Below are 9,729 nucleotides of genomic sequence, written 5' to 3'. Positions count from 1 at the left end.
GAAATCTTCTTCGATCTCTTTTTTCAGAGTACTGTAGTTTTCATTAAAGAGATCTTTGACTTCCTTTGTTAGATGGATTCCTAGGTATTTCAATTTCTTGGATGTTATTGTGAAAGGAATGGTTTCCTTAATTTCTCTCTCAGTCTGTTTGTTGTTTGTGTATAGGAATGCTATCGATTTCTGGGTGTTGACCTTAATTCAGGGATTGAAGATCTGTATTTATTTCTATCCCTGTTCAGTCTGATGGCGCAAAGAATAACCTTATGGGCTCTAACTAATCTCAAGAAAAACACATTAAACTCAGTCGGTTTGGGATGCTGTCCAGCTCTTTCTCTTGAGGTTGAGTCCACACACTGAGGCTTACCCAGGACTGTAGTGGGAGGGACTGAGCAAGTTCTCAGCTCTTGTCTGCTCCATGCTGCTGTCCACAGGAATATTCTTTTATGTCTGATCTTCCCTCCTTCCCCTCTAGAGAAGCATTCCACACTTATCCCACTGACTCCCACAGATAATGATTTGGCTTCTCTCTTTACTTGTTGGGAAACACAGGAGGACTCTGCCTCAAATTCCCTTAGGACCATCTTTGTTCTATTGTCTTGATCCAAGGTGGCAGAAGGAACTCTACTGCAACCAGACAGGAAGAGGGACCCAGGTGTCTTTTGTTCTATAGCTCTCAAGCTATCTGGAGGGCCTATCACCCAATTATTACCACTTAGGCTCAATATGTAAAAATAGGAAGTGCTGACCTGCCACTGGTTTCCTCCAAGATGTGCTCATCCCTGGATTGTGTGGGTCATTATTGTAGGGGAATTAGAACAACACATTCTGGTAGAATGTATATTTGGTCTGGCCATTGTTTAGGTCAAAACTACAACCTTAAAGTGTAAAACACTCAGGTTCTTGTGATTACAAATCTTTTTCTTTTCAGAGCAGTAGCCACTCTAAAGTTTCAACCTTCTGTGTGAAATCCCCAAAGCTGAGGATGGGCTCATGCATTGATGGATTGTGTTTTGGTCTCATGTCAGGGCATTAAGAGTGAAATATTCTATCTTCCCTGGTTGAAGGAGAACATAGGCATAAGGAAGGATAGGGGAAGTGCGTATATCAGGTATTTATAATGCTACCCTGATACAGCAGTTGTGCCTGTGTAGAGTCCTCAGGCCTTTTGATGGCAAGAAGTTGAGTTTGCTAAGCTTCGAGGTCCTCCTCCTAAGTCCAAGCCCAGAGCTGTTTTGGCTCCGTTGACACTCTCATGGCCACGGGGACCGCAGACAGTGCAGTACAAGAGGATTAATCAACTTAGAGAGAGCAAACCAAAGCTGCTCCCCGGAAACCAACCAGACATGATTGAACATGCTTCTTCCTTTCCTAGCGAAGGTTTTAAATATTTACTTCAAGCAAACACATTTAAATAAATTTTCTGCTAAAGTTAAGTTAATTCATTAATACTTACTTAAGAAACTAGAGGTGTAAAATGTGCACCTCCTGCAGCTCAGTCAGCCCCAGTGTGACTGACTGGTGTTGGGGAATCAAACCATTCTGCCCCAGGAGACTCCCTGACCCCAGCACTCCAACGGGAGAGACAGCACACGAGACACACACGAGACACATTAGTGAACACGTTTTCATGGGTGTAGAAGCAGCATGGAGCCGTCTACAAAGTCTGCACAGAGTTCCTCGTGGATTTACACAGTGGAAGGAGAGTTAGAACTCTCTTACCTTCTTTGGAGATAAACAGGTCCCCCCGAGGTTGTCTCCTAGTGTATCTATCTTGTGACAGACTCTGGTGTTTACAGCCCTGTGGCTCAGAGACTCAGGACCTCGTGTCGTGATCACAGTGTGTGGAGCCGTTCACTGGGTCTGTTATGCTGTGAAGGAGATGTAGTAAACAGGGGCTGGTGGGGAGGCGATCACCTCTCTCAAGCAAACTGATCATCTTACCTTTCACAGTGCTTTCTCTCGGCATAGACAACACTCAGTGAACAAGATACTTGCTTCAACATCTACATCTTCATCCCAGCAACAGCTCTTAAAACGAGCGAGCAGGAATCATCGCTCCCACTTTTCAGGGGAGAGAGGCAAGTCCTGGAAAGGTGAAAGAGTTCCTTGTTGTATTCACTGAGCAAGAGGAGGAGGAGTGCGAGTGGGAGGTGTTCTCACAGTTAAGTGTTCTCCGGAGGCCACTGGAGAAAGGTGCTCTTTCCAGAAAGTTCTTTAGGTAATCAGCCCTTCTGCTCGTCTGTACAAAGAGGCTGCCAGGGAAGAACTGGCAGGAACTGGGGCTCCACCCTTGCGCTTGAGTCCTTGTGCGCACCATGGACTAGATTCCAGAATCGATCTCTCCCTCCCTCTCTCTCTCTCTCCCCTCCCCCTTCCGTGCCCCAAACTTCAGGCCATGTTGCAGCACGCCTGGCTGACCTTGTGGGAGGATTTCCTGTGATGCGCAAGACTGAGTTCCAAACTACAGCAAGTTTGAACTAAGGCTGTAAAAGTGTCTCCGCATCTGTTTGCCTTTAAGGAGTTCTTTGTACTGTTTAAATTGAAAAATCGTTACAGCTACCAGCTGAGTCTACATCCCTCTCAAGGTGGTTTCTGAATCCACAGGTTCCTGAGAAGGAAAAGGTAAAGTGACCTCTCCTCCTGCCCACAGCCCCTTGCCTTTTCCAGAAGGAGCAGTAGACGCTGGGTGCCGAAATAAAGCAGAGGAGCTCAGCGGGGCTGCTTTATTTCCTTTCCCCGGATTAGTTTTTCTTGTTCATGAATATGTAAATTGGGGACTTAACACTGAAAAGGGCACCAGTGTGGCTGAGAACCAGCTGCCCCTCGCTTCCCTTCGGGGTCTCCACCGTGGAATCCCCGGAGAGCAGGCTCAGCAAGGCCCTGCGGTGGGGCCACTTGCTGTGAACTTGCCCCGGGGGAGGCACCCAGGGGTCTCTCAGTCTCAACAGGAGCCCGCTTCCCTGGAGCAGAGGCTGAGATCTCAGACTCACTGCCTCCTCCAGAGCTAAAGTCCGTCCACTTTAGAAATAGGCAAGTAGCCTTGGAAGAAATAAGTAGCAAGCCGAGGTCAAGCTTTTCATCCACACGTAATGACTCTGCTTGCCAAGTGGGTGTGCGGACACAAGCGCAGTGTGACGTCTTTGTGCCGGCCCTGAGACAAGTGCGGTGTGTGTGCACAAGGACACATCACGGCAGGGTCGTGCAGGTGACAAGCAAGAGGGGCAGGCGTGTGACTGTTTCTGATGAGGTTTTGCTCTCAGCCATTAGAGGGTCTTCTGTGGATCCGGTGTCACACTGGAAACGACTCTAAAGGTCTGAATTCTGAGTTTTGTGGGTAGAAATCGCTGGTCCAAAGCCTTACTGATCTCGCCTGACAAACGCTGATCCAACGTGGATCTGAACATTTGCCTCAGCTGCTTGTCCGGAGTCAGGGCACCACGAAGCACTCAGCCACCCAGGTGGCCACCCCACGCCCCCTCCCAAGCTCTGTTTCCTTAACTAAAGGGCACATGTGCATTCCTCTCATGCATTGGCTTAATGCGCCCTGACTAGCATGGGTCTGGGCTGAAGACCACCAGGGTGGGCAAACCTGCACTCTTGTGTCGTGCTGCAGGTGGCACCTGGCCATCTGGCCACCTCCAGTTCAGTGGACATCTGGTGTGACAGGGAGTGTACCTTTGTCTCCTCCTTGGGTTCTGTTCTGGAAGAGGCTCCCACTGTTACTCTTAGGGGTGGTAAGGATTTGACCTGCTCAGTTAGAAACCCCGGCTCCTTCAACTCCGTGGTTGGTTTATGAACTGGAGTATGACTCACCTGGGATCAAGAGCAAGGAAGGTTTCCTGTGGAAATGTTGAGGGAGATCACAGAAGTGTAAAGTTGGAACTATCACGGCCACAAGGGCTTTCCTGAGCACGAAACCAACACAAAGGGAAAGGAACTGAGCAATGGAAATAGAGAGCCCACGGCCCCTGGTTTCAGCCGTCCTTGAAAGGAACCTCACACCTTTACATTTCTGTTGTACCAGACACTCGGTGACCATCCTCCTGGAGTTGGGTCTGTATCACTTGCACAGAGCCTTGCTTTTGTTTATAAACAAAGGAAGCTAGGAAAAACCAAGATTTTTGTCTAACTCTTCCACCCAACATTTATGTTGTGGCTTTGTGTTCTGTAACAAACAGCCAAAACAAGGATGAAGCACAGTCAATAGCTCCTGGAGCATCAGCTTTTACTACACTCTGGCCCAGATCCTTTCTTGAGTCAGCCAATGTCAACAGGTAGGTAACTGAAGGTCCTCAGTTGTTCTGACAGAAATCAAAAGTCTGATGTACCCATTATGAGGCATGATCAAATCATACAGTGGATGTTTAAATTTTTTTAAAAAATCATTACAGTAAAAGACACATTGCCACGAATCCCCTTTGAGATGCCCTCCTCTCTTGGAACACACTCACCTCGTCATTCCTGCCACCTTCTTATGCAATTCTGGAAGTCTTCCTTCATGCCTTTAGTTCTACTATAGTTGCTTTGATGTCCTGAACTAATTCAAAATGTTTAATTTTCATGGTCATGTTGACTCTAGGGAAAAGCCAGAGCCACAGTGTGAATATTTTGAATGGATTCGGGACACTGAGTCAGCCACAAAAAGGCGCTCTCCAAAGAGGACTTGCAGAACCACTTCAGAAAGTGGAAAGCATGGTGGAATAAGCACGCCTGAAGTAGGGGAGGATATTCTGAAGGTAACTAATGGCAGTGCATCTTGTGCTCTAGTGGTGTCTCCGTGTGTAATTTAACCGTTCAGCATGTGATTTCATCACACTGCTTATACACACCATGGGCCACACCGGCCCGCCAAGCGCTAGATTGCTGGTAGCAGTGCTTCCCTCTGTTCTGCAGAAGGCGTGGCCTCCTTCTTGAGAGTCCCCAGTGAGAAAGCAAGTTCTCTCCGTTCTCAAGGGGAAATAACAGCCCTGTGATGTGATACTCAAACCAACCCAGGAAGATGGTTACTTAAGCAGGATAACCCTGAGGAACTGGCTGCAAACATGGGTAGTTTGGTATGTGGCTCGAAGGAAGTTGCTTCTGTTGTAAAAATATGTTTTAACATTTCCCTCGGTGAAAGGAGTTAAGAACTGGGATCTGAAATCAGATGAGACCTGGGCTGACTGACCATTTTCTAGTAGGAAGTCTCTGCACTTAACCTAAAGCTACGTAGCTCTTGGAGGCCTGGTTTCTTCATCTTTGAGAGTCTCTGGCTGAAGTTACTAATTCAGGGCTTGCTGTTTTATGAGTTCCTGCATTTAAATAGATCTAGATGGTCTACTGCCATACCAGCCTGAATGTGCACAGTCTCATCTGAATAGATCTAGGTGGGCACCGCCTTACTCACACCCTGGTTTTAAATACTATATGGTGTTCACATTACCCAGGTAATTTTATGTTGTATCTATATTTAACCAAACTTCTTTATATCATTCAGTTAGAATGAAAAAGGCAGCAAGCATGCCATTTACTCCTGATTTTCCTACTCAGCAGTATCTCAAATTACTCCTATATTTTTAACCCAAAAGAGACATAAATAAAAGGTTGCATGTAAAATTTAGGTCAGATCAAGATTTTCTGGCCCAATAAAAGCACTAGCTGTATCAGAAATCCTTCCAGGCAATTATAAATATGTCAAAATAATATAAAAGTGTGGTATTTGAGATTGAGTACATGGTAATCATTTGACAGCAGTTGTAAATGTATTATATTTGAAATTGAATAGATGTTTCAATATGTAGACTTTTATGCACAATCTAGAGCTGACAGAGCCAGTCTAATTTCAAGAAACTGGTGGAAAAGTGTCATTGTTTGCCAAGCAAAATTTTTAAGATGGGAACTTAAGACACTGAAAATAATTTTATGAGTTAAATAGAGTTATGGGGCAAGGTGTGAGAGGGGAAACCCTTCTACTTCTCTGATCTCGAGACCGTAGAATTTGTCAGACCAGCCACTTGGATGTGAAACATACTTAGTATTTACGGAGGTCAGAAGAACTGTAGGATTTAAACTCGGATTAATGAAGGAGTCTTCAGTGTCAGTGAATTTTGCATGCAGGATAGTCCTTTATCTTACATGACCTCCAAGGACCTGTAGGTAGGATTTTAAGGGTCCTAATTTGAGAAATAGCCATATACTAATATATTCATTGAATTTCTTATACACATAACCAAAATAAAACCAAGTTTTTCTGTCACCACATAGGGAGAAGAAAGAGTTTATGTGTGCAGGTCCCAGTATCCTCAGACAATTCTCATGCATATCCAGGACTGAGAACCCCTCCCAAAGAGAAATCCCCACCATCTGGGGAAACCTGAAGGAGAAAATAACTAAGTGCATTGTTTTCTTGGTAGTAGGTTGATCCTGAGAGGCAGAACATCTGTTTGTGATCTACTCTGAAGGAACAAGTGTTATGGTTTATGTCTGTGTGTCCCCCCAAAGCCTCATGCGGCCATAGGGCAGGCTTTTAGAGTTTGAAGGGTGTGAGAGCTGCACCTGCCCTGGGGTGGATAGTTTGCATATGTAAGGGAGAGGAAGAGAGTGCTTGAGGCCATTCTTGCCCCATGCTGCCTTGGTGTGTGTTTGTTGCTTTTGCTGTGTTCTGTGCTAGGAGCTGTAGCTCTCTGCCATGTGCCACTCTGCCTTATAATCTGCCAAGTACGGACTGAAACCTCCACAAACTGTAAGTGAAATAAACCTTTCCTTCCTTCATTTTGGCCCTCAGGTATTTTGTCCCAGCAATGAGAAAAAAGTAACGAAAACAACAAGCCTGTGTGGTTGCTTTCTCTCCTACAATTTCTAGAGAAGTGACCTAGCTTGGAGGAATACGGGCGAGTTGTAGTTAAGGTAACTGCTAGAGATTGCCCACTACTGAAAATCTTCTGTATCAAAATCAAGAGTGTCCCAGGCAGAGTGGCATGATGACGGATTGTCTTCTGACTGAATCAGCATCCTAGGGACTGAAGCCTCAAATACAGACCAGGGGAGCCTGCCCAGGTAGGGGGGCCTCTGTTCTCGGCTCCAGTTTCCTCTAGCAGTGGAGCAGGCATCTCTGGGGGAATCCTATAGCCACAGGTTGGGCATAAGTAGGTGCAGCAACCAAGATGGAGTGAGGGCCAGAGAGTTTCCTTACTTCTGCATGAAGCAAGCACTGTGGATCTGGAGAGTCCCACAACAGTCAAGAAGTCTTCTTAGAACGACCAGATTGGATTTCCTGCCAATCCAGAAGGATGGAGCAAAGCCAGGCTGGATGACATTAAGATAAATAATGACATGCGATGTGTGTCACACTTCAGTGCTGGATACACTCTTTAAAAAACAATAAAGTCCTACATTAGTTAAGTGGGGGAGGGAGAAATATGGAGATTTACAAAGAACTTAGAAAACGAAATGGCAAGGAGTATATCTAAACCATCCTAGGTCCTGATCCTTGTGTTGAGTGGCCCTGGGACCAAACATGAGTGATTTAGGTGCTTATTCAAGAAATTGCTTGCTCCTGGAAGCTTAGACAGTGACCACCTGCACGGCTTACTTATCAAGACCACAGCTTGGCTAGACTCCCAGCAGGACTTCCCACTGCTGACTCCACCAGTGTACAGTTGGGAGCCAAGTAACAGGCTTCTCCCAGGATGCCGGGGAACAGGGTCTGCTCCTGCTTGATTGTTAGTGAGGCTCCAGCTGGAATTAGCAAGGACTCTGCTTCCCTCTAAAGCACTCTCAAATTATTCGGCAGAACAAGGCCCAGAACAAAGGTTTTCCTCGGTTCTGGATTGAGCACGAGTTGGGGCTCGAGGAGTTCCATGACAGCCCCATGATGAGCTCCTGCACTCACGCTCCTGACTGAGGAAGGAATACTATTATGCCCAGACAATGTAGGACCAAATGAAGTCCACTAACCTGCACCCTGCTTTTAACTCCTTGATGTCTGGTGCTGTTATAAGTGCACATCAGACACCTGCCTAGGAACCAGCATCACCAGGCAGGGCCTCAACACAGGCGTGCTCTTCTATGGCCACAGAGGTCCTCAGAGCTCTACGACCACAGGGGTTAAAGACAGGTCCCAGTCTCCACATCTGCTGGGTGAGACACCCCTAGCTAGAGTACCAATACACGAGGCCAGCAGGTTGGGCTCAGAAGGTAGTATGTTTGACTATAAGAGCAGCTTTCTGTTGGGATACTGAGGAATTTACCCCAGTGGCCTGTTGCTCTGGGTTCTACTTTTCCTCACCAGCTAAGCTGAGAGCAGAAGGGCTTCTGCACCGGGGCCAGAGTGCTGGGAAGCAGGAGGGAGAGACCCAGGTCAGGCTGGGCAGGAGCCGCAGCTGGGAGCCGGAGGAGGGCTGTGGCTTCTGGGTTGGAAATGACCAAGGAGCTGTAAGACACAGATCTGCTTAGCTGCAGGGTGAACTCTGAATATCTGAACTGTGTCCTCTGAGACAGGGAGACCTGCACTCCCCAGGACAAGTGCCCGTGCCCTCACTGGGTGGCTCCTTCCCCAGTGTTACCAAGAGGACCCATGACAGAGACTAGAGGCCCACGCAAAGAGTGGAAAATGACACCTTTGGAATCATGAACAGTGGCTGTGCTGTGGTGTGGACATATTTATTCTAAAATCTCCTGTAGCAGCACCACTGCAGCGGTGTCCAAGACTGCTCCACAGGGTTGTAAAGTGAGGCCCATTTTCCTCGAAAGATTTGGGGGAAAGCTGGCCGGCAAGACTGTGCGGCGGTTGGGCCCTTGCTTCCGTGCACAGCATCAGGTCAGGCTGGCTTTGCCTGCGCTGTGCAGCTGGGGGCTCATGTGGAGCCCAAGCAGGCAAAGAGCGAGGTAATCTTTAGACACCTGCCTTAGATGTGGAGCACACTTATTTCTTCCCGGTGAGCTGTGACGCTTTGCTCAGGGTTGACGAATACAGGTATCTTTACCTGGACCCTGGAGGGCTCTCCAGAAGAGCAGGCCACGTCAAGCTGGCTCCTTTGCTTTATAATTCTTGACATAATACAGCTACTCTGAGAGATAAACAGAGTGCAGGCTGACTTGAAGAAAGCCTGCCGGCAAGGCTTGTTTTGAGCCTCACGTACCTGACTCACATCCTCAAATCCCACAAAGCCCCAGCCTTTCACCCTGATGCTGTGGTCGTCTCTTGGAACTTACCTGTTGCTCTCAGGCAGTGAATCCGTAAACTGCTAACCGTTCCGGAGTCCTTTACAGTGGGTGAATTCCTTCATGAGCTGTGTTTCCCACAGCAGTTCAGGGCTGGGTGCCCGCCTGCGGTCCCATCCCAAGGAGCTCCCTGCCTTCAGCCCTGTCCAGCTCTCTTCAGCTGCTGCAGACCTGAGACCACCTCACCCTGACTTCCCTTTTTCAAACTCCCTAGGGCCTTCTGCAGGATGTCCTCCTCCCTGCAGTCTCAAGTGCTCAGCTGTGCTTGGTGGATACATTCTCCTGCCAGTCCTTCAGATGAAAGGGCAGCAGGGAAGGAGATTCGTGCTGGATTCGGAGCTGTTCGTGTGGTACAGAGAGCCTGGATGCTGGGCCCAGAGAAAGGTTTTAAAGTTACCCTAAAAGAAAGGGGAGGGCCGGGTGGGCTCCTCCACTCATTGGTACCTAGATTTGGAGAGTGATGAATGTGGAAATCTATAACACAGGTGAAGCCAGCAAAGTCAAGCGATGGGAAAGAATTATCGTAGC

General features: G+C 47.6%; 2 long non-coding RNA genes across 2 annotated transcripts in view; one reads left to right on the top strand and one right to left on the bottom strand.

Moving 5' to 3' along the window:
- LOC102007661 overlaps positions 1-2,034 on the top strand; it is a 14,852-nt gene extending 12,818 nt beyond the window's left edge. Inside the window, exon 4 of the long non-coding RNA XR_001231003.1 lies at positions 1,951-2,034. This is a non-coding gene — a long non-coding RNA (uncharacterized LOC102007661). The remainder of the gene's footprint in view (positions 1-1,950) is intronic.
- LOC102007895 overlaps positions 1-9,366 on the bottom strand; it is an 11,638-nt gene extending 2,272 nt beyond the window's left edge. The window contains exons 1-5 of the long non-coding RNA XR_263829.1: positions 9,193-9,366; positions 7,172-7,347; positions 4,452-4,575; positions 1,942-2,085; positions 1,720-1,868 (exon numbers count right to left, since the gene is read on the bottom strand). This is a non-coding gene — a long non-coding RNA (uncharacterized LOC102007895). The remainder of the gene's footprint in view (positions 1-1,719; positions 1,869-1,941; positions 2,086-4,451; positions 4,576-7,171; positions 7,348-9,192) is intronic.
- Positions 9,367-9,729: the final 363 nt, after the last annotated feature.

This window comes from Chinchilla lanigera, unplaced genomic scaffold, assembly GCF_000276665.1.
Source record: "Chinchilla lanigera isolate Chin_1 unplaced genomic scaffold, ChiLan1.0 scaffold00081, whole genome shotgun sequence".
In the NCBI taxonomy this organism is placed as follows: Eukaryota; Metazoa; Chordata; class Mammalia; order Rodentia; family Chinchillidae; genus Chinchilla; species Chinchilla lanigera.
Note: the sequence above shows the minus strand (reverse complement) of the source record. Positions and strands in the feature narration are given on the sequence as shown.